At 40.1% G+C, this 26446-nt stretch overlaps 1 protein-coding gene across 1 annotated transcript in view; it reads right to left on the bottom strand.

Moving 5' to 3' along the window:
- Positions 1 to 26446, bottom strand: part of LOC125009939 (inactive N-acetylated-alpha-linked acidic dipeptidase-like protein 2) — a 284469-nt gene that overhangs the window by 77735 nt on the left and 180288 nt on the right. The window lies entirely within an intron of this gene.

Raw genomic sequence — 26446 nt, forward strand, 5'->3', positions numbered from 1 at the left:
ACCTGACAGACAATGGAAACTCCTTTGAAGATAACAACGTCCAAATCTTAGCCAGAGAAGACAGATGGCTTGAAAGAGGAGTAAAGGAAGTCAGAGTAGACTAACCTCTTCTAAACAGGGAAGGTGGATTGAGATATAATCTGCCACCAATTTACAATACAGTTCCAACATCTGTCCCCAAGAAGTCTCAAATCCATTCACACCTTGAGACCGGAGCCTCTGACTGATGATGGGTTGTTATGTCGGGTTCCATTTACCTCGGAGATCATAAGTCAGAGCTGGGAATGACGTCACAACAGAGTTATTGGCTTTCCCGTTACAGAAGTCAGAAAACAAGATGGCCACATCCACAAAAGCGCTGGCCTTGTCCAAATATAACTTGGTGTGTTCAATATTTCCATTTTTTGAGTGCGAAGTGAAATTAAATTGATATTAACTTAATGCTAAATAAAATTTAGGCTATTTAAATTACACAAATTGCAAATCGAATTGTTAACTTGAACCAACAAAAAAGTTTTAACTGTAGAAAAAACTACACTATTAATCACAGTTTGCCACGATGGTGTTTCGCACCATTTTGGTTTTACCAGGCTATTGTTTTAAGCCACTGTTAGCGTGACATGGGCTTGTAGTTGCCATATAACACATGAAAAACTTAAACTTAAATTATACTATAACAGCATTTTGCCATATCTATGGCAAAAACACTGTCTGCACGACTGATTTAGTGCAACAAAAATTAATCAAAAGTGCTAATAAAGGGAACATTAGAGGAGCTTCTAATCACTGTTCACACACCAGGGAGACATCTTGGTACAAATGGGACGCATCATTAATGCACCATTCACAGAGAAAGAGGACAGGGACAAGCAGGTTGTTAAAAAAATATTTTTAGTTAAGTTTAGTTAGTTTAGCTGAAGAAAATGTATGTGTATCACTAATAACACAAAGTGTGCAGCGGCATATCACTTCTGAAACAAACTCACAAGCAGATTCTGTTTGCTTATTTTGAACCTTCTCAGGGTTGAGATTGAACAAGCAGGGTGTTATACAATGTCATATAAGACACAAAAGGAATTCTTGTAAAATGCTTGTCTCCTCGCACAACCTGTTTCCAAGGACTTTCAAGTCAGAGGAACAAAACCTCAACAAAACTGCAAACTGTGTAAGGGAAGTGGTTAAAGGCTTCAGCCAGGAAAAAAGAAGCTGAAAAATGCGCTGCACTGCCAGTCTCAACCCCTCAATACTGCAGGCTCAGGGTAGGCACATGAGGCGTAGAGGTTTTACTTAATAATTCACATATTTGCACATTTCAGAAAAGCACAACGGAGAACGATTTTATCAATTCTTGCGCACTCTCTCTGAATAAATATGTGAATTATAGAACACAACATCTGCCTCAAAATGTGCCCCTGTTGTCAATGTCAAGCTGAATATGAGCAGCGTTCCACCAGAAGAGGTCCCGGCGCCTACGTTCAGGGAAGAATTAGGATGAAACACAGGGTTACATTCTGTTGTGCACTCTCACAAAACCATGGCTTCATGTGTGGGCAGGCCGTGGTTCTCTGCTTACCCTGGTTATCCAGGCAGAGTCCTTGTTCATGTATTTATCAATGTAATATTGTTGGTCATTAAATACTTTTAGACTACTTTTTTATTTTTTTCAAACATAATTTCACTTGCATTAGAATGTAAAGATTTTTGAATGAACTATATCTTAAACCATGGTTGTCAAACATAGGGCCCATAGTCCAAAAACATGGCCTAAGATGAATATGTACATAAAAGACATTAACTACAATTCTTATCCTACTGTTGTCCCTAATTTCTTTTTTTTGGAGTCGTAGTTATTTATGGGTCCTGCCCACCTGAGATCTAATTGGGCTGGGTATGTGGCCCCTGAATTAAAATGGTTTTAACGCCCCTGACTTAAACTTCTTAAGGTCAGTTGTAGTGGACTATATAGATAAGTAGTGAACCAAACCCAAAACAATGCTACAAGCAGGTTGAGGACGCACCACTCAAAAGTCTTTAAGAGCAAAAGGTGATGGGAAACAGCCAAGTTAATGAAAACCACTGATGAAGGTCTAAGAACCACATGGGAAACACAAGGAATAAATGGTTGGAAAAATAAAATAATGATACAAACTGTTACAGGATCATGGGGACTAATATTTACATTAGACCAGTTGACCAGATTCCACCGCAATATATTGGAAGACCGACATAAAACAGTGTGGTTTGCTTGCTTTGCCAGATTAACCTTATGCTTTATTTTATGCATAAAAATAAACACCAGTGTGCACTGACCTTTGAGCAATTACTCGGGACCAAACACAGTTATAAACTTGTTGGTGGGCGCTGCAGAATCACCAGCAAAAATAATTTGTCCTATGCACATTGCATTTGTTGGAAATAGGTCATGCCTAAAACAGTGGGAAAAAAAAAAAAAAAAAAAACCCTGCTCAGCAAGATGGCAAGATCTGACATATCTGTCCCTGTAGAGGAACGAACGTAATATATTGTATAATATTATGTAACATAACCCTCCACTGCAGTAATACAGAACCAGGAGAGGAGATAAAGCTTTTATCAGTTTGTTTCATTTGCACACAAACAGAAAATCTTACATATATATGTGTGTGTGTGTGTGTGGTTAAATTGATTCATAGCAATATAATTAAAGTATTGTTACATGCATTGAGAAATCCCCGTCTATATACTGTGCATTTGGTCCACAACATCCACCTGAACCCATGCACCCACAGTACAGTTCCGTGCCATTAGCCAAATCGGACACTCTGTTCTGTACTTCACAGGGCCAGGATGAAGCGCAATAGAGTACCCAAGCTTTTAAACAAGAAGGCAATGGCCATGATGAAAGATACCTGAGATCCATTCACTTTGTACTCAGAGGCCTTTGTACTGCTTATCAAATTCTCGCTTCATCTTCGCAGTACAGGCTGTCCCTGTACCTTCATCTCGACACTTAGACCTACTCGTGCCTAACCCCTTTACAGACATAACTATTATTATTATTCAACAAAAGCACTATCGGAGCCTTTTATTCAGCAATTGAATTGATGATCAAATCAGGTTATTTCAGGAGAATTCTTCCATATCACCAAACGTAATAAAATGAAGCAACATCCATTCCGTGCAGATACAGAGATGGTCATTTTAGTACAATATGTTCATTTTATCCAGACGCTGATATGCTAATCAACATGCCCTGCTGCTGTTTTCAAGTGTTTCGATTTATTTATTCACTCTTTACATTGTAATCATATGTTCAAAAAGCTGAGCGGTGTTGCATGTAAACACCTTGAGCCGCAAATTCAATTCGGCTGGAAATACAAAATACCTTTGAGGATGTTAATGTTGTTCCAGACTCGAGCCCGGGCTCAGACATAAGATAATCAGGTTCTGTGCAAACTGTCTGGAAATGTGAAAAACATTTGGCCTTAAACTCTGCATAACGCAGCCTCTTCGGGTTAATCAGCTAATATATTTGATAAGATAAATGGACGATTACATTAGTATTTGAACAGCAGGCAGTGAGGGAAACAAGTCTACAAAGATATGAAGCAGCTGACACTCTAACCCTCGAGACCAACATCAGCTAAGATGCAGCCGATAACTGATTCACCAGTGAACTGGCTGCCACGTCTCATATTTCCCAAAACATTTTCTTATGGACACTCATTTAGCCTTCTGCTTTCTCATGTCTAACTACAAAGTAGTACAAAGTTGAAGCGAGTTGTTGCACGGCAGTCTCTTTACATTTGCTTTTACGCAAGATCACATCAGGTGGTGCCTGCAATGCTCCGTGACCTTTGCAGAGTATCTGTAAAGTTTCAAGCGTGTGATGCAAACCCCATTTCAAAAACACACACGCAAGCACACGCAGTCCATTCACTGTTTTATGAGTTTATTTTCTTTTTCTTTACTTGTCTTTCATATTAGCATTTGATTAACATTTTAAATGTACATATTTACATATGCAGCCAGTCTGTGCATGTATTCATTGTCTCCACAGAGACAGAGTAGACTATACAAGGTTAGTTTATGGCAGGTAGTTTTAAAGTTTGAATACTGTGATATATCAAAACAGGAGACTGCATTTATTATTGAGAGAAACCTCTGGCGTGAATGCAATATGCAAGCAGTTTCAGTCTTACATACATCCATAGATCAATCTATCAACAGGGTTATATAAAATATATAACACAGTATTAAAAACCGGAAAGGGTATTGGGGAACCATCATCTTCGAGGAAGAAATGTGGTCGGAAGAAAATCCTGATTGATGGTGATGGGTGATCACTTAAACGTTTGGTCAAATCAGATTGAAAAAAAACTACAGTAGAACTCAGGGCTACGTTTAATGGTGAAAGTAAGAGCATTTCCACACGTACAATGTGAAGGGAACTCAAAGGATTGGTACTGAGCAGCTGTGTGGCCTTAAGAAAACCACTGATTGGTGAGGCTAACCAGGAAAAAAGGCTTCAAGTTGCTAGGGAGCATGAAGATTGGACTCTGTCTATGTGGGTGAAAATCATTAACAAGGTAATATATTATCACTGTCCCTAAAAACAGTCATAAATATACTTTTATTAACTACAAAAATGAGGCAGGGAGGAAGCAGATGTACACAACCAACTGTCAAAAGCCCCCCCAAACACATAACCTAGCATGTAGTGTTGATGACCAATACCACAGTCTCCTGTCGTTATTGGCGCCTCTGATGAGAAAAAAACTGATCAGAGCCAGAATTTTAGGAGGGAAACTAAACTCCATTCAACAGACACGGACAAAGTCAATTAGAATATGGAACAAAATCACCCCACTTCTAATCATTCAGCTGCTCACTAGACTAGCGACATAAAAATGGACTGAGGAAAATGAGTTCATTTTGACTGACTGCAGAACAAGAACTATCCACAGAAGCTGTCGGATTAAACCTCCAACAGAATATTGTAAAATCAATGGCACAGCAAGAGTGTGCAATGGAGGCTATACTGAGGGCGGCATGGGTCTTACAGTAGGCAAACACGAGGAGCGCTCTCTGGACGTAGAATTGATGAACAGCGTATGAAGCAGTGCAACGGAGGCTGTGCAGGAAGGAAAGCGAAGGGATGAAAAGAAGGAGAAAACAAAATCAAATACCACCACCAGATTCCTGTGCTGCTTTGCTTGAGCAGCTCTTTGATGGCATAAATAATGCATAATTGATCTCGCGCGGATGAATCAACAGACAACACTCAATGTGCACTGTTAATCCAGTTTGTTATTCTTATATTGAAGAAAAATGTGAGCTTTGTGAAGAAGTTGCGAAACTTGCATCCCCCCGTGACAACAGTGTGAGAGGGGATCTGTATGAAGCCGTCATGCACATGCTGTCTGACGGATGAATTAATCAGAAGCGTGCTGTGTGCGCCAGCTTTGTACACCCTTCATTCTCTCAACCAACTTAATGGAGTCATCACCTGGAGCTTTTCCAACAGTCTTGAAAGGATTCCCAAATATGCCTTTTGATTTCATCCCCACTGGATTTAGGTTTGGAGACAGCGGGGGTGAGTCAATCTGATGCGTCCATCATTTTGTTTCTGGTCAAACAGCCTATACAGACAATGTGCGCATGTAACAAAGGATGGATTCTCTAAATACAAAACGAGCTTTGGATTACCTTGGATTCTGAATAAATGGCCCACAAAGTCACATGCTTTGCTCCTCTTGTGAGCTTCATAGTGGGCTACCCCTCTAGGTACACCATTTGTTCGCGTTTTCACGGCAGCTGGAATCAAAACTTTTGCATCAGACGCTGGTCTTACATCAGACCAAAGCCCAGATTTCTCCTGATCTAATTTCTATTTGTTGGGTTTTTTACGGTCCCAACAGTGCTTTTTCTTTCCAACTATTTTACCAACAGTCTTTGCAAAGACAGTTTCATCATGGCTTTTCAAAGTTTCCTCAAGTTGAAGTTAAAAAACTATTGAGACTGCACTTTATGTGGTGAAGTAATGACGGGCTGTTGTTTTTGTTTTCTTTGTGGAGCGGCTCTCGCCATAATATGGATCACCACAATAGTTGAACAAGGTTATTTGCTGTAAAATAGCGCTGCATCAGCAAAACACAACTGATGGTTCTTTTGACAAGCCTCATCTATTCAGTGCAAAGCCATCCAAGGGGACGACATCCTGCGTCTGGTGAAGGGGTTGCCTTTAGTGTGGACTAGGCATGTGCATATCAACCCAGAAATATCAATACTTCTGATCCAGATGTAAGTTTTTTTTAGAATCGATCTTTACATCAAAATATCGATACCAAGTCCACTTTCAGAAGAAATGTTAATACTTTTATGAAACCGAATCTGTAATCAATTATAAAAAAGTAAAAAGTTTGAGAAAGAGGAAGCGCAGGGGAATGTCCCACATCAGACAGATCTATATGATGGAAGCCCTTCAAAGAGGTCAACATCCAGGTATATGGTAAAAATTATCACAGTGCCCATCACAGGAACGTAGATCATGTCAAAATGCTTTTGTTTCTCAATGAAAACATATAAATGGGAAATGACAGAGAATGCAGAATGTGACCTTTGTTGTCAAAGTTGTGCCAAGTTCTAACCTGAAGATCACACACAACTCGTCTGGGCCAAAAAGAAATGCATCAGAGTGACTGTTCTATTTTCATTTTAGTTTGAGAGATTTAATTTTTTATTTTTAAATGTGATTTGCTCAGATCTATAGTTGATTGTTTTTTGCACAGAATATCTTTAATTGTTCGGATTAAAGAGAAGTCTGCTGTTGTTTGGGAGCTTGTTTAATTCTTATACGGATATATATAATACATTTGTAATAATTACATTCATAAATGTTCATTGTAGAAGTCATCATTTTCATCTACACAAGTAGATGACTAAAAGTATCAATATTACTATCGGGATATTAGCCTTGGTATTACTTGATATCGGATTGAAAGGAAAAATAGTGATATCGCACATCCCGAGTGTGAACGCATGAGGAAATAAAGTGTACAAAGCTGCCATCAAGCAGTTGTTGCTTTGACGGATCAGAAAAATCACATAAAGCAACAACAACAACCCACAGCAATCTGGGTCAGCGAAGGCTGGAGTGTAGAAAGGTGAGATTTTTGTGCTGCAGATGCATCTCTGCATACAGATAGCATCTGACCATCATGACTTTAGTTTCAAATTTCATCTACAACACACGGCATGACCTTGCGTGCATTTCAGAATAAACTGGAAGTGTGGAACTTGGCATGGAGGACGGCACGCTGCACACAAAGATGTTTTTCGGACAAACCTAAGGAAAGAATGAGTTCCTGCTTGAGCTGATTGAAAATCTCCAAACCTGCTTGGAGGACTTCTGCTTGGAAAAAACAAGCTCCACTAAGCCGAACCTGCCCAAGATGTTCTTCGTGACAACCTACAGAAAGATGAGTTCTGCTTGAGGAGAAAATTCCAAATGCTTGGAGACTTGCTTGGAAAAAAAAGGCTTCCTAACGAACATTGCCCAAGGCTACTGTAGCTTCTTTGCAGCCTCCACTGATTGAGCTGCATGAAAACACAATTTCTGGACAAAATAAAATGTCCCTGCTGATGACACACCTTGCCTGTAGAAGATGTGGTCTTTTTACACATTCACTATATTTAGTTCAGCGTGCAGCTGCAAATGACGATTTTCTCTGCAATGTGCAGGAACGGCAAGTCCGATACAGGAACTTTAAGAATCTCGCTCATTTAATATCATCTCTACAGCCTAGAGACGATGATAAATTCCGACTGTGGTCGTCCAGTGAAATGACAAATGGTAAATGATCTTGTGTTTATATGATGCTTTTCCTTTTTGTGTTTATATTGGTTACCACAGGCCTTTACAGTCACAGTGACACATCTGCCCATGCACTCACACAAACAAGCTGCTGTACCTACTGAGTCACAGCCATGGTAATAGATAATGAATGGATTGGTCATCAACAAAGGACTCACAAAACAGCAAGCAAACATTCAACAATGACAACTGTACCTGCACAAACCGTAGACCGTATAAAAATATGTCTCCCCACTTCCTTGCTTTGGTCAAACTGATGCTATTCTGCCGGGGATATGAGTCATGCCAGATTCATTGACGTTTTTATTTAATTAATATTGTACTGTGCTCTACACTATACTTCAATTTCTTTTTTTTTCTTTTTTTGTTTTTACAACTCTCACAGTCCCACAGGACCGCTCTACAGAGAAGTTGGCATGGCAACTGGTAGTTGCCATTATGTCACATCCTGTTTCAGTGTGAAATAACTAACTCAAATGAGACTTATCCAAAAAAATTGGTACTTGCACATGCATCAACATTATATTAACTACAAAAAATTACTGAAACCCTCCTTGAAAAACAATTATTTGATGTGAATGCCCATCCACTAACATGGAGGGGGCAGCCAGTCAACAGGGGGAGTGCTACTTGCTTTGACTTCAGCTGTTCCTCTGTCCATATTTATAGCGCCTATGGGCCAAACACGCACAATACTACACAATCCTGCCCCAGAGCTGCGACACTACGAACAAATACAGATTGCATAACACCCTCACATGTTACAAATTTAGCACGTTTCAACTTAATCGTTTTTTGAGCTCAAATAAGTGGCAAATATTTCCTCTCATCTTGCTCATGTTGAAATCAATAAAGTATTTATTAATATAATTCACCAGCCCTCAGCATAAAATTAATAATTACCCATCTACTGCAATATGAAAAAAAGTAATAAACTAATTAAATCACCTCATTCACATACGCTTATTAAAATAATTATTACAAATCCTTCAGATTGACCACAGAAAAGAAACACAATTTGGGCTTCATATCCCTTCTTGCAAGATGAGTTATTCTGCTCAAGTGGTTGGACTCTTCTTTACCCACATGCAATAGCTGCAACACATTATGTCCTGCCTAAAATTTGAAAGAATTGGATGATCACTCCTGCATTGAAATGGGAAATTAAAGAAAGTTTTGGTGTCATTTCTTAAAAGCACTCTAGGTTTATTATAATGGCCATGACAATTAAAAAAAATAAATAAATTAATTAAAAAAAAAATAAAAAATATATATATATATATATCATGATGCTATTTAGACGAGGCATGTTGTTTGATACATGTATCTCTTAGTTCTTTATTATTATTGTTGAGGGAAGGATTATACGGTTTCATAAGTTTTCAGTGTCAAAATATTGTTGAGCATAAGTTAATAAATAATAAACTCTGTCCCCATTGAAATGTCCGCAGTTTTCTTTTGATTTTGATTTCATTCAAAATGCAATTCCCTCTGTAGACACTTTCTGTAGTGTAGTTGTGTGTGAATAATTCGTTGCGCCTGGTGCGTGTCTGTTTCCACTCGGTGGGGCACAGCTGAGATGACCCTGGCCTGCAATGTCGTGGACTGGTGAACTGCTGCGCGTGAATGCGTGTGTTCGGCGCACACTTCAGTTTGTGTAGTGAGGCCTAAAGATCAGGGCCGTCATTCCCTGACTTGAAGCAAGGGCGGGAACTGCACAGTTCTTGCTAGCCTGGCTAATGTACCTAACGTAACATAGCTAATTCATTTCATTCATTCATCGCATGAGGAATCGAGCTGACTACTGGCTAGTGTGTACTATGGAACTTTACCGACTGAACCGAAAAAAAAAACGATAAAACGTTTGGGACCACATCAGCCAGATGATTTGAGCGGAAAACATGGTTAACTAGGAGCTCATCAAAAAAGGCGCTCTACTGCTTTCCATGTGTGTCCTTGGAGGGGAAACAGTCTGGAGAACCACTGGATTTAGAGATTTGAAACATCTGTCAGAAAGGCTGGTAAAACAGGAAAGCTGAACATCCCGTGAATAATGCCATCAAGCTCGGTCTTTAAGGTAAAACCAATGTTGCATCTCAGCTTAACAGTGCATACCGACGTACAATTGAACAGCACAACCAACAGACTGAAGAAAACAGGTATGTTCTTGGGAGAATTATAACCTGTATAAAATTTATAAAATTGCCCTGCGTGGACATGATGAGTCTGCTGGCTCATTCAACCCTGGAATTTTCAGGTGCATTTTTGACTCAATGTGCGAGGGAGGCTCCAGGCCGAGGATGCTCAACCTATTTCAAGGGCACTTAAGCAATTATTCAAAATAAACTTTTGGATTGCATGTACAGTGTCTACAAAGATGAGGCTGCTCTATATGGCAAACAGCACTGTGACAGAGAGGCTTTGGGAATTTACCGAGGTGTAGGACAAAGCGGCTGCGGGTTTATCAAATGCTATAAAAGAATCTCTTGAGCCCCTGAACCTGGGTAACAAGCTCAGTTATGAGTGGAAGTGTGCGCTGGGTTCAGGCTCTTGTCACGGAGCGCTATCCAAATGCGCATTTTGTGTACTGTTACGCGCATCAACTGAACCTCATACTTCAGCAGACCTGCTCAGCAAGATTTTTGAAGCCGAAGTAGCATTCGCGACATTTTTCTCCAATTCACCAAAGAGAACAGTTGCTCTTGTCAAGACGGTCAGACAGGCGCATCCCCAGACCTCTAGCCACGTGATGGAATTTCAAAAGCAGGACAGTCAGCGCAGTGTGGGCATGCCGAGAGGAGACACGATCATGTTTGAACAACATTTGCACACAAGAGGGGTGGGACAGGGTGAACATCGGCGAGGCTTATGGTCTGTCCATGCACCTGCAGGAACTGAGATTTCTACACTTCTTGGAGTTTTTTTCTGAGTGCATGCCAGAAATGGACATTTTATATTGTGTACTGCAAAAAAGAGATATCAACGCAGCTGGCATCGACTGGGCCTTGGACGTCTCCCAAAAGAACGCAGGGTGTTTTAAGAAACAAGCTGATGTGATTGTGCCAAAAAGTGGAGTGGAGGGAAATAAAAGGAGGAAAACAACCAACACAACTACAGTCATGAAAGAGGCCTGCGCCACCACGTTATGTCAAGTGGAGAACAGATCCGCTAAAAGACATCATTTGATTGCAGCAAAACTAAACGACTGCACACTTTTCTCCAAGGTTGTGCAATCCTTTCCAGAGGCTGAACTGAAAGTGGCTTTCAAACTATGGCCAATAAACAGTAAGGTGAAGCTGAAAACTGAGTTTAAGTCCATCTACCAGCACAATGTGCTCTGCAACGGCAACAGTACCGCACTTTCCTTACCAAAATCCATTCATGAAAACAATCTCCACAAGGCCTTGTCTGAAACAGTGTCACTTCTGCAAGTCAGCATCATGCCGATGACAAGCACTGAATATGAGATAAACTCCTCCACTCTTAAAAGAATAAAAACTTTTACACGGAATACAATAGGACAGCAGAGACTGAATACCCTGGTGATGTTTTCTATCGAAAGTAAATTCATTCTTGGACTGTTGGATTTTAACAGCAAGGCCACACATGAAGGACTGCAGCCAGCCATTCCACTTGAAGAAGTGATCCTTATCAGTGACTAATTCATTTTGGAATTGATGATGTATTTGTGGAAGTGGAGTTACTATTTGGTCATTAATCCTGTTTGATAATTAATTGCTGTTTGTCCTGCCTATTGGGTTATTTTCAACCACAAAGATAGTGTTTCTGTTGGGGTAAACACTATACCCTTCTGATGATTTACTGGACACAAGTGCCTAAGAGAAGCTACTGTGTAGGTGTTTGGCGTCATAGAAAAGAGATCTTTTCTTATTTTTGTGTTACAGAAATATGGGTTTTGTTATGGTACTCTTCATGACTTGTATATTCTTAGGTTTGGGAAGCTAACCAATCGCATGACAACCTCCGTCTTTGTGAACGCTATAAGAGACCAATGTAATTCTTTGATCCTTTCAGTTTTTTGTGATTATCATGTGTCCAGAGTGCTATCTTTCAGACGATTTCAACCACATAGTTTACATGTTGTTTGAATTATACTGGAATTTGTATAATGCCTAACAACCGCATGTGGGCTCCTAGAGGGAGCTGTTCATGTGTTTGTGGTGCTGAAATGGCTGTTTGGCTGTGGTATATTTTGTGTAATGACTTTGTATATTGATTGCTGTGTATTGGGTTTGCACTGTTCATGTCATGAGCCGTGCATTGTGTTTTGTGTTTTTTTGCTGCTGTTTTGAGTATTTGATAATGTGAGAACTGACGTTTGGTGGCGCTTATTGTTAGGGCATCATCATAATGGCATTGTTAGTTTGACGAGATTAATCAGCTGCAATTTTGTCGTCAATGGTGCTGTGGTCCCCTCTCTCACTTGCTACTGTGTTATTGTTGTGAGGGAATGACAGAATGACAATATGTGGTATTTCTCGATTGCATTATTAGATTTTCCTGCATGGCCCCACCCAGAATTTCCTATACATATGGAATGATCACTGGCACTACACTTCTTTTTTAATCCATATCTTTTTATTTCAGTTTTGTGTTATACAACAGAACTGTGGTTATAAATGCTAAAAATCATCTGACTGAGACTGACACTGACACTGACACTACTAGTGCTAGCTAACATTAGATAATACAGTGTATTGATTTTGAAATGCCAAGCCAGTGGCACAGCTAATGAGCTGTTTATCAGAAATTAAAAGCTATGATATCAACAAGCTAGCAATGGTTAGCTTATGAAAGGTAAACTGTCAATTTAAGCAAAAGTTGGAAACAAGACTTATTTAGGAGACATTCTACAGACATGTGCCACAGTCTAGTTCAGAACATATAAAGTAAAGTATTAAACCAGCCCTGTGCAAACGATGAAAGCAGATTGTGCTGTGAGTGTTTCTGGACCTTCGTTGTGTTTCTTCTCCTTTTTGCTTTCATCATCATTTCATTGCTTCCACTGTTCCTGGAGCAGATGGTTGAACGCACCTGTCTCTAGTTAATCATCAGAGTGTTAAGTACAAGGGCAGAGAGAGAAGGCAACCTTGTGGCCAATGAGGCCGCTCTGAGCTGAATCTGAAGTGCCCATTTTCTCTGTTTGCGGTTTGGATTATCATTTTTATTATGGTTAATTTTATGGTTATTAATGGATAATTTTTTCAGTTCCCTGTAAATAATTCAGATCTTTGTGGCGTCCCATCCTCACATTATTTACACCTTACAGAATGTCAGCATTTGCACAGGTATATAACCTTGTTTGTGCCCTGTGATAGACTGGGAAACTTTCCAGGATGTAGCTCACACAATGATAGCTGGGATAAGTTCCAACATCCATCCCCCCTCAACCTCTGAAACTCTCTAGAGCGGTGCTGTCCAAACTATGCACAGAAAATGAGGGAAAGTGTGTCTGCATGATATGCAATGAAACTGTTGCTGTGGTGAAAGTCTGGAGCAAGAAACCAGATCTATACTGGTGCTGAACCACAGCAGAGAGTTAAGCAAATGGCAGCTAGTCTGTAAACTCTACAGCAGTTTTTCTCCATGGCACAACTGCCATTTCCAAAGTAGTTAGCACCTTGTCCAGCAACCTTTCTCAGACGGTAACTTTTTAAATGAGTTTATCATTAACGTCCCAGGGTTAATGTGCCTGGATGTTAGCATGTCCAGAAACACAGTTGCGCAGCAAATTGAAGGCTTATTGATTGCACATGATGACGTGAGCACACATTCCACAGATGCTGCACAGCTGTTAAATTTTTATTGTGAAGTTGACGAAAATCCATTTTGCATTACAGGACAAGCAGACTGAGAAACAGAATGACCACCAGCCCTCTCTGTAATGTCCTTTGCATGTCAACCACCAAACCTACTCCTGCCGTGCCAACCATCCTTCAGTCCAAAGTGTAGCATTACTGTTCCCACTAGGTACAACACTTTTATAAGCAACAATGAGTTAAAAATATGTTTCATAGTATCCAGGTATTAATGAATCCCATAACTTTGAATAACAATCTTGAAATATACACCTTTTCCCTTTACCACCCTTTGACATCCCTGCTCTGAAGGATAATAGGTGGTTTTTGCTTCTGCCGTAGAAACCGTGACAGCCCAGACCATACGCAGATCCTAATGCCGTAGCCTGATGTGCACCTCCCCAATAATGTAACTGCACATTGTGGTGACATAGACTGCACTTGATTGGTAGTATTGCGGGCTGCTCCTCCATCTCTGCAATCTTCAAATTGATTGTTTTGGAAGCAAGAAGCAGAAAGTGATGCAAGAACTAGAAACAAAAATTAACCGACTGGCAAAAAGACTAACTCGCGTTTTTACAGAGCGCATAAGTATAAAGAACCAGCACCACCAAAGGCTATGTGCGCTGGTTATAGCGTCTGGTCATGCAGTGCTTCAAATGAGCCTTAAGTGTTAACGAAAAAAGTGATAACGAATAAATGATTGAACGAATTAATGAATAAGCGTGTTTGTGCACACCTCCGATGCAGATTTTCAAGTGCAGTCATGAACACAGTTTCCTTCTTTAAGGACAGACAAGAGAGTCTGTTTGAGATGAGGAAATTGCTCTTACAAATTTATTGCATAAATTAAATTTTATTTTATGTACCAAAAAAAAAAAGAAGAATCTCTAAAATGTTCAGTGAGGTCTCAATCGCTGTCCAACATTTTGGGATGATGTACAAAAAAAAATGTAAATAATAATAACAATAAGTAGAAGAAGAAGAAGAACTAAGTCATTATCAAATATTGAACAGCATTTTTCAAGCTAAGGATAAAATATGTATTACATCTAGATGTAGATAAAAGATGATAAAAGATATGCCTTTATTCATTCCACGGTGGGGGATGAATAAAGGCAGCAGACATTCAACATTGAACATCACAAACAGTGCACATAGTGCATAGAGGGGTGGACTAAAAAAAAAAACAAAAATAGAATATAAAATATCAAAAAACATACATTAAAAAAAGCTAACAAACAAGGCAGTGTTCAAGTAAAGAAGTGAGTATGCTTATAAATATAAATGTACGTACGCATGTTAACGCACCTCTTGTTGACAGGGAGATGCAGATAGTGCAAAAAAGGGCATGTATATAAACAACATCACTTTATATAAAAGCATTATTAACTAAACTTCAATTAGACCCATATTCCAAGGCACACAAGACAGAATGACTAAAGGAACAGGCTGAGGGAATTATCTTTTGCTCTGTAAAAGTAGCATACAGCATATATAGCTCTCATTTCAGATCTCTGAATGCTACCATCTCCGAAATACTTGTTTATTTTACCCACTCTGTAAAACCCTCATCATTAAATCTGAGCCTAAAAGGCTCTTTCAGACTTTCCTTTGACGAAGCTACACTAGAACTGTGCGAAATGATCAATGCATTGTTTATAGAGTAGACAGTACTTTTTAGAGAGTGCTCATGACAACTGATGAAAGTAAGAGCTGAGATAACAGGAAGCTGAACACACTTCAAAACTGGCAGAAAATAAATTCGTGGGCTTCCTCTTGAGCAAATGCTACAATAGTGAAGAACTGGATTTTTCTGCAAAGAATACACGGTTGTTGTTTTTGTTTTTTCTCCTTCTACAAAAAGAATTCCCTAGTTGGAAACATATTGAAATCGTGCTAATTATTATCAATAGTCATTGTATAAATAACAAAATGACATGATCCTAAATATATTCAACCAGACAGAGAAAAGGAGCGAATATTGTTCAATCATGAATTTCCCTTTACCATTCAATCTCTCAAAGTTGCATCCCGTGTGATCACATCTGATGGTCTTCAACACCACTGGACAGCCATATTTCTGAGGAATTGTAATAATATACAAATAAGATTTTGAAAGAAACATTAAAACTGGTTGCAGCTCTGCACAGAAAGAAGAGCGGAAGAGGTTCAAAGGCAGATTCAAGAGGTCGTAGAGTAGTGGACTGGCATTCATGTGGATGACCAGGCACCTAGACCAGACAAGGTACCTCCACACCACAGCAATGACACTCCTTGATGGCAGCAGTCATGCCCAGCCTCACACAGACACGCACATATGGTTTAGGAGTAACTCAAAAACATGAAAAGCAGCACGAGGTGTTGACCTGGACTCCAAATTCACTAGTTTCCAATCTGATCAAGTATCTTGGGAATGCTCTGGAACAAGCCTGATCCATGCTCAGAAGGCCCACGTCAATTCTCTGCTAAGCCAGAACTGTTTTGGCAGCAAAAAGGGATAAACACAAAATTTGGAATGGGGGCATAATGTTGTGGCAGTTCGGAGTTGCAGGTAACCGACGTTTCTCAACTAATTCATCTATGAAGAAAGGTAGAGTTGACAGCAAACACAGCGTACGAGCATTTAATAACCACGACACAGAAACGTGAGCGAGACACTTCATGGCCCACAAGAGAAACTTAACCACCCATACCAGTACACACTTACAAGCGGCTGCAGCTACATGGTCGTACGCCTCACCGGGGGTGGCTGGCTAATGCGGGGAGCTGGAGCGTCACCCACTTTCAATCACATACAGAGGAGTGGCTATTTAGAGGTGTCCACATTTATAAAACATAGCTTTCAAATATCTCGAACCTTTGGCAGGCAGGTGAGCTGAGGCCGCTCTGCAGCTGGTTGCTTTGGATTTTCCGCAACAATTCCCATTTAGGTGGCAGCATATCTGCTTTATTCATTTATTTATTTATTCATTTTTACCTCTCATGTTGGGAAACTCCTGATGCTTTCTACTCTTCTGCTGGATACTGGTGGCATCTTTGACAAAGTAATTAAATTTATATATATATATATATTTATTTTTGACGGTAACTGAAATCTATCTAGGGATTCAGATCCCAGTCAGGATCCAGATATAGATGTTTGAATCAGGATATAGAGTACATGAATCATACATGTTACATTTGCGGTGGATTACATCGACGCATCCATGAACGCAGGCTCGGACTCAAATACAGGAGAGAGAAGCAAAGGAGTGAGGGAGGGGAAAGGGAGATGCTGAAGAGTGTGATTCAACAGAGAACAGAGGAAGAGAAGTAAAACAAACAACAAAATAATCTTTGAGAGTGTTCAAGAGGTTAATGTGTTGAATTCGTGTGAAATAAACACCAAGACAGACATTCACTTTTATCACAAAATGAGAGCAGAGCGGAGAAGGGGAGCCGCATCGTCGAGCTTAGTTCCACCTCAGCTGAATTGTCATTGATTTTTTTTCTTCTTCTCTTTTTCGTAGTCAGTATCCCGTTCACCCTGTCTATCCAGGTGCTGGGTGTAATTGGATTCCCTCACTGTAAAACTGTGGATTTAAAACTCTGCCAGAGTGAGGTTCGACAGCCAGTCATGCTTGTGAAATAAGCAGTTGATGGAGTCGAGCGCCGCCAGGGAGCATTTGGAGCCATCATTAACTGTCTAACAGTAGACACACACACTTATATTTATTATCTACATGTGTGTGTTCGTACAAATACAGACACACTTGAATCTGTTCGGACACAAAAGATAACAGATGATGTATAACCTGTAGCTGCTTGGCTACTGTCAAAATCATTCCAAACGGCACCGAGTCTGGTCATAATTAACCTCTTTAGGCCTTTCCTGGAAGTGGAAAGCTTGCCTAGAGCAAACTTCCTAAAATAAATAAGGAATAGCTTCATGACGACCGGCTCCACAAGCATGGTCTTGCTCTCTGTGGATGCTGTGGCTGCTACTATGCGTGATTAATTTGTGGTAGACCAAACAGCATTTTCATTTTTGCCTTAAAATATATTAAGAAAGTAGGGACGGGTATCGCTATTAATTTTCTGTTCCAGTTCACAAGATCCTGAATTGGTTTGATTTAATATCAGTTCATTTAGAGATATTTCGGTTTGTGCTCCGTTGTGAAAGAAATTCTCCCAAAACAGTGGAATGCTTTTACCAGTTTCAGAGATTTGTGGTATTGGGTTGGGTATTTCCACAATATGCCATCATTAATTTGCACTCAGGGTTGAATCTCCACCACACTAATTTCCTTGCGTGCTCTTGAACCTGTCTTGAGAGGTTTCTTTCAAACCAACCTTTATAAGATAGTAGATAGTAGAATGATCTCATGCCCAGGAAGAGTACTGAACTCAGTAACCAATTGATTATAACTGTACCAAGAGTTTAAAGAGGTACCTCAAAGCAGGCGTATTCTACAACGATTTAAGTAAAAAAAAAAAAAACTGGACCAGGCAGGCTCTCCGTTTGACCATATGGACGACCAAAGATCTCAAGAACTCAAACTATCTAGCTCGTGCAGAAGGTGTTACGTATGGTGTGCCAATCCCAAACCATCACCATGTACAAGACCGCAATAATAAACAGATCGACCTGCATGCTATGCGTTTGGAAGCAAATATATTAATCTATGAACCTTAGAAATTTTCAACATCCAAAGAATTAAAAGAAATAAAGTGTACTGAACAAGAAAATAAATTCAAACATTATAGGGAAAGAAAAAAAAAATACACAAATTGTAAAGGTTCCCGAAAACAAAATAGTCTTCGTCAGCATACATGGTAAAACGCACACTCTGATATTCATCAGAGTCACCCTGGGTGGTAATGATTAATTAGATACGGAACCTAAGGCAAAGCGCAACAACAACATCAGTATTCAGAGACACTCGTGCTCACACTGTGAAAAGAAGCGCAGACCGCAGAGAGGTCGCAGAACTCCAGCGAACACTTCATGGGCGACCGTATAGAATGTGTAGGTGGCTTCGGCGGGGGTCAAACACAGGCAGAGGGAACACGGTGAGGTGGTTTTCATTTTCGAAAGTAGCGAGTGGGTGAATGCTTCTACGAAAAGTTCATGCTGTGTTTTGTGGATTGATGGAACTCTGAAGGATTCACTGATTAAATAATCGAAACACATATATCTCACAGCAACACAACCAAATATCGACTCACAAAATACAGTTTGTGTTAAGTGTTAATGTTAGCAATATAAAATGTTGCAATGAGTCTGCAGGAGCCGCTCTTCTTTTGACCTCAGACAATAAACAGTTGTGTTCAACGATATTTCACTTTTGTCTCCAACCAACACAAATAATGCTTTCCTCTCCGGAGCCGGAGCAACGCCATGGGTGGCGACACCGAAAAACTCTGCGCTGCTGTTGGGTGTTACCAGGAGCCAAACATACCGAGACATTGTGCCCTGGCAAACACGACTAACAGCCTCAGCGTTTCAGTCTGCTGCTCCTTAAAGTGGCAGATTTGATCCCAAGTTTGATCGCAAAAAATGGCACTTGCGACCAATGATGCATTGCGTGATCACGTGGCCTTTTGAGCCCTATTGCGTGGGTGGGTGTGTTTGTGTGACAACGAATTAAGCAGTTCTTCTTTCATTTATTATGTCACTGCACTTCCATGCACTGAGAATAGCTTTGTTTTTACTGGCCAAAATACGATCACTTTAAAGCAACAGTGCGATATTTCTCCATTTCCCACCTGACAACACTGACCGTGACCCTCGCCGGTTTGTGTCTGTTTAGCTTGTAACATGTGTACTTTCAGCAAACATAAACTGATGGGAGGGATTACACTCAAAGCTCTCATTCTGACACTGATAAATCTGGCTCGCCCAAGCAGAAAGGTGGAGCCACATTTAGGAAGAAAAAACTAAGAAAGAAAGAGGGAGACTGATGCAAAACAAAGGAAGTAGAAAAACCATACAATCTGTATGGGTAATCTAATTCAGTCAATCTTTAATTTGAGTAAGACCCTTGTTGTCTGTTCCATCACAGCTTCTTTAAATAATTAAGACGTTACTGAAACAAAGAGACAAATACGACATGATTATGTCCCAGTAAAGGTGATCTAATAAACTGTCAGAACTTTGGGTTTGTAGTATTTAACACGATATATTGATGAAAGGCCTGAATGCGTTTTGCAAGATCATGATGAGTTTGGTGGGAAGCAAAAATAGTTTATCATTGGAAATGATCCTGAGGTTATTAGGAGGTCTGTGTCTGTTTTTTGATACTCTTCCGATCGGTAGCTTCTTCAACACTTAGCCACTAACTAAACAGTTTTAGGATCTACAGTGACATCTATGGATTTTGCTTTTAGCTTAAAACAAACGTCGTTGCAGTAAATAACCCAGCGAGAAAGTTGAATCTGATGACTTTTCCTTCACCTTTTCTTCTCTCTCCAATTCTTATTGCTACTCTGTCTTCAGCGCAGCAGCAGTTTTTCATCATTCCATTATTCCTCATCTCTAATTCCCTACATTTTCTTCATTTATCCCCCATTTTCTCTTATTCGACTTCTCTCCCTCATTCTCTTCTGCCGTGCCGGTATTACTTGGAGGATCTAGGGGAGTTACTGGCTGATTAGACGGCAGAACCAAGTAAATCCTGGTTAATGGTCTTGTTTTTCTCAATACGGAGAACACAGACAAAGACAAACAGTAACATTATACGATAGGGGCAACGGTACTGTTTGGCTTTTTGGTTGCATGTTACATGCTTTGTCAGTTCCCGAGCAACTGACATATAATACAGATATGATACAAAAATGGATGCACAGTGACTGTGAAATTGCCTCTACATTGAAAAATTAACCTTCTCACAGTATCAGATGCTCATGTATGACATCTTTAATAGAGTTTTTCTAATTAAAACGGCCTCACTTCCAAAATGACATGAACAACTGTGGTAGCCGCAAACTTTCTGTGATCTTGATTATGCCCCAGTTGCCATGCAGATAATGTAGACGGCAAGAGTGACGCTGAATGTTAACTGGGGTCTAGAGAAAAATCCCATCAGTAATCACTGTATCCTCCATTACTGTGACTGCCACGCACAAAATCAGTCAGTCAGCATTACTAATAACCCGGGCTCTTGCATACACTTGATTGCCTGATGCTGACACCGTGTGAAACTGTAGCATTAATTCAGGAAGGTCCAAATTTGCACAAGGTGTGGAAGGGTGTGGTCACCCTCCAAAAATGAGGGAAGGAACGGTTATAACCTTCTGAACAACACAACCAGGTTGTAATATTAGGAGATACGGCCTGGCTGTGAAGGGATAATGTTACGGCGATAAGGGCTAAACGTCGCTAATCAAACACTTTCATTTACTGCATCTGAAGGCTTTCATTAGAAAATCTCACGGAGCAGAGGAAAGCATGCTCTGGTGTCGGCGATAGTGCGCAGAACAGACAGCATTTCGATGAACGTGAACTCTGCAATGTAGCATATAAATGCCACAGCACAGACGACCGAAACGAGCCTTTGTCTAATCTTTAACTCTAAGCCCGAGCCCGTCCAGTAACTAACCCCTCGAGGACCTTTTCTATTTTCGTGAGCACATTAGCTTGGAAAGCAGACCTTCAAGCACACATACACTGAGCTGCATGCCAGTTCCTGATACACTCCATCTCTGTGGCAGTTATTTGATTATACCCTGGGGCACAATATGAGTGAGAGACAGCCTGAGTTAGAGAGGGAGAGAGAGAAAGTAAAAAAAAAAAAAAGATGAATCTGAATCTGACAGCCAGGGAGCAAAAGATGGAGAGACTGGTAGCGGGAGAAGGCGGGAGGGTTGAAATAAAAAATAGTAGTGACGGCGCCTGGATCAATAGTGTGTGTGAGATATTCATTTGGACTCTGTTGGGGTTCCCAAAGTAAGCGTGCACTCTCTGTCTCACTATGTTGCTTTCTTTGTATCTACATCTGACCCTTTCCCTCTCCGTCTTTCTCCTGCCTTGATAGTTCACCACTGGGTGTCACTGGGGGAACAAAAGAGGCAGCTGCGAATTCATCCTGCTATTGAGAGCATCTGGATGGCCAAAGTAAATTGGCAGCACACCATAGCTCGGGTGAATTCACTTGTTAATTACGCCAATGCTGTAAATAAAGACTATTCCAGGCCCGTGTCTGGTTCAGCCTGTGTTTGAAGTTGAGTGGATGAGATGTAGCATAACGTCATTAGCAACACTGTTGTAATATTGTAACAACTGTTGTATATAATGTAATATTGCTAATTTTGTACTACTATACACGGGCAGAGCAGTCGGTGTTCTGCTGGGAAACTGTTGGACTTGGCATTCCTGTGGATGTTATTTAGACACCCACCTAGAGACACCACAGGACACCCTCAGGAGGCTCATGTCCATTCCCTGAGGAGTCGCGGCTGTTTTGGAGGCACAAGGGGAGACCTACATAATATTAGGATGTGGTCATAATGTTGTGCCAGACCGGTGTAAAGCTACTAGTAAAAGGAATGTTGTACATCTAAGTAAGTTAATGAGATGCCGCACTTGTAGCAATGTAAATTAAATGTGTGATGGAGTACTGAGAAAATTGGATACTGGTCACGTACATTTGTGTGTATATGTAATCTGTAGACGCTTTGAAAATGTACAGCAGTAAAATTTAACAACATTACATAAAGGAACCCAGTTACGAGTTTTTAAGGCTAAACAACAGTGTTTTTTTAAATTGCCCCGAGGGGACCAGAGTACTCAGGGACAGGCTGACTGGACTTTATTCAGGGTCAAATGGACGGTCTACAACAGTAAGAGTCACTGACAGCCCAACACATAGGTTTAGTTTGCTAGAAAAAAATCCATTTTGTTGCGTCTACTGATCGCCCCAGAGATCAGGACGAGCAAGAGGAAGCGGGCTCTCCTATTCCAATCTGCAAATGAGTCTTTGCATAAACAGCTGCATGAATCAGCGGCTCAATTTTCACACTTTGCTTGTGAATGGATTATTTAGTGTTGCTCAAGCTCGCACTAACAGACCTTGAAAAAAGGTGGGTGTCTGAAGTATGGGTTGAGCCTCAATGATTTCAGAGCTTGCCATTTCTGTGGATCATGTCGATGAATGGGCTGAACACTGCACCTTCCCCTTTTACCGCACCACATCGTTGACTCATGTCTCTCAAGGAAAGCCTTGGTTCTTTGCAGTGAAAGTGTACTGTGATTTCTTACGGCTCATGGTACATTGACTAAGGGTGAACTATTTTACTGTGATGATGAGTAATATTGTGGAATAATCCCACACTAGTGGTAAAACAGGTTTGCGTGGCCCTGTGTTAGCACTGCCTGCTGAATTGGAAACAGCTTGGAGATAGCAAAAAAAAAAAAGATAAAATGAAGAAACGGGAGTAATTACGGTTTCATTTATTTTTACGTATTTATTCTATTTAAACGTATTTTAACTGCTGTGTCTGTAAACTGAATAGCAGCAAACACTGTAATACTTGTAGTCTGGGCACAACATTTTTTTTTCTTTTTTCTCATTCATAAAAATTATTCATAAATTATTCATAAAAATCTTTGATACAAGTCCTCCTGCTCTCCCGCTTCATTTTTGGGTCCTTTCCATCTTCACCACACCTCACAGTGACGCAGTCACACCATGTGTGTTTAGAAGCGTTACACTGAACATGGTCCGGTGTCTTCTGGACACTGTGGAATCAAATACACTGGTATGCCAATATATTGAAAATATATATCCTAAAAATAAATAAATACTGGTATTCGGTATTAACAGGTATAGCGCCCAGCCCTAGTTCGTGGTTCAAGATTAATATGGGTTTTGGTTTAGTTTAACACTGGAACACATATTTCCTTTATTATGTGAAAAGTCTAATTACTTTAGCAACATTGTTCTTCCCCAGAAGATATTGTTTGGTGTCTCTTAATGAACAAATGTGATAAAATGTGGTTAGTAATCAACAGATACTGTGTTAATGCTACACCAGCAACACTCATCACCACCTTGAAACCGAATGTGTTGCTGGTGGCACATTTGCCCAAGGGGATTTTGGAATACTGTAATAACATCATGGTTTGTGCAATCTGAAAAATTGTAAGCTGAGATGTTGCTCTTCACAATCAATATGGTGTCATCATGGCAAATTCACTTCCTCTTCGGGGAAGGTTATTACACTCTTGTAACATGCAGTAAATTGTACAAAGCTGCCAGATATTGAAGGTTCACAGTATTCTGGGAAAATGGGCAAAAACACTTACTCACAGGACGGTGTTATAATCAAAATAAGCAAAAATGGCGCTACCTGGAGAAAATTGTAGATATCGCCCCAGCCTGTTTGTCTGACAGCCTGGAATCTCTTTTTCAAGGGTTTTTACTTTATTTAATGTTTAGATCAACAGAGTCCATTAAAAAGGACATTTTCTGAAATGCTGTGCCGAGCTCACATGCTTGTCCAATCCTGTGTTGTTTTCTTTACAACACATTGGTATATGTGGTTTGAGTTCACTGCGAGTACTTATTCCCCAATGCTCTGCTTCACACAGTTTGATGCAGGTTCAACTATATATGCCCCATATAGCCACGGTCTACTGGTTCAGACTGCTCAAAGGCTCCACCAGGGTAGCCATCAGGCATTTTACCTGATGATTTAATGCTGGTGAAATTGTTCCCCGTGGAAAGGTGAGCATACATATAGATTCCAGACAGCTCCAGGAAGATTTTCCTGAGCAGAATGTACCATAAATATTTTAATTTTATCCACCACCCACAGTTCAGCGAGTTCCCTAGCATAGAGCGATTCAACACCTGTCCAGCTTTAGTACACCATCAGCTGACATAATATCACTTCCAGCTCAAATCAGACTTGGAGCTCCTCCAAGTACACATGGATGTCTCCCATGAATTGAAATGCCGGAATTCCCTAACCCTAACTTCTGAGCGTTCAAGGTCTGGTAAACCCTAAATTTGTCAGAGACCAAAGTGCTTGTTGTGTGATGATTAAATGCCACCTACAAGGTCAAAATGTGGCATAAAAAATTCCTTTGAACTGTTTTACTTGAAACATGCTAAAAACCTCCAAAGTGAAAAGTCCAAGTGGCCCAAAACCAAGAAACAGATGATGCTGAAAGAGCTTTCTTGAACTAAGCATACCTTTTAATACTTAAAAAATGAATTTCAGACAAAAACATACAAAGTTTCACTTCAGTGTGGGCTGGCTACAGATACACGTCTTATCATCCTGAAATGTTCTAAGTTTGTAGAGAGAACGCTGCAGGAAGACAGGGCCGCAGGTTTGTGATAAACAATTCACCTCAACAAGGACTTTTATCTGTAGTAATTAAATGAGCAGTCAGTTATATAATAATGTCTTGCAAGCTATCAGGAAGAATGGGAGTCTCTTTGTGTATTGTTGTGTGTGTCTAATGGAGTTGTTTAATTTATCTCAGTGGATGGGTATGATGCCATTTTCAGACTGCCACCTCCCCGCAGTGTTAAACCATTTTATAGGGCTACAATATGCCAAACAACATTGCCATTACACTCACAATGCTGATGCAGGTGTACTTTTGAAGGAAGATCAGCCAATGAAATGACTTTGTGTTGTACCCCCTGTGCTCAGAGCAGTAACTATTTCATAACAAAAACTAAAGCTGGACACTTGTGAAATAAACTACCATATTCTAAGGACTTGCCTAACCTAAAAGGAGGAAAATCCAGAAGAAGAAGAAAAAGACATTTGTATTGTTGCACTTTTACCGTTGCACACTTTTTGCATTGTGAATTTGTTTAATTAAAACTAAAGACTTTTATTTAGAAAAGTTTTCAGACCTTCTGGCAACACAAATTGTGCATCTTGTTATCTCTAATAATACTTGATATGTGTGTAGAGCTTGACTGGCCTTGTGACAGACTAAATCAATGAGGAGAATAGAAAGGCGCACACCTATATATTTAATTTTCACTTCTCACTGCTGGTCGGGGCAAAAGCCAAGCCATGAAGTCCAAGGAACTCTCTGAGCAGGGCCACAAAACCATTTTTAAAGTGTTGAGTGTTCCCCTGAGGATACTGACCTCAAAAATGTGAAGTGGAAGAAGTTTGAAACTACCAGGACTCTTCACAGAGTTGGCTGTCAAGCCAGACCGAGTAACCAAGCATGTAGGTGCTTAACCAGGAAGATACTCAAGAAAACCTCTTCCCTAACCCTAACCCTCGTCATCCACTTAAACAGTGTGCAAGAAAGTGTAAGTGTCTTAAAATGTCTCAAGTATTGTTAACCCTTTAAGACCTAATTATTTGTACCTTAAAATATTTGTAGGTAAAAATGAAGTTAGTCTTACTAACTTTACTTTTACTTGAGACGCCACGAAGGTCTTCCAGACAAAAGCACAACTTCCAAGTGTTCAGCCAGTTCATTTTAAATTTTGTCAAAAGCACAAACCATTGTGAGTTAAGGTAACGACACGTTCAGGTCTAAAGGATCAAGACTGTTAAATAATCTTCACATTTGCCAAAAGTGTGTCTGCAGCACATTTACTATGAAAAGGATCCAAATGGATAATGGAATAAACTTTGCACTTTAATTTGTGCAAGCGCTATATTTTATATATTGTTTTGAACAGACTTGCTCATAATTTTCTCATCACCCTATCTGACACTTAAGATTTACTGATTAGTGCTCCTGTGTCTTCTTATAATGTATAGCGCATTTTCAAACTAAGCAATTCTTTCCGGTAGCAACATC

The sequence above is a fragment of the Mugil cephalus genome, chromosome 6 (genome assembly GCF_022458985.1).
Source record: "Mugil cephalus isolate CIBA_MC_2020 chromosome 6, CIBA_Mcephalus_1.1, whole genome shotgun sequence".
NCBI lineage: Eukaryota > Metazoa > Chordata > Actinopteri > Mugiliformes > Mugilidae > Mugil > Mugil cephalus.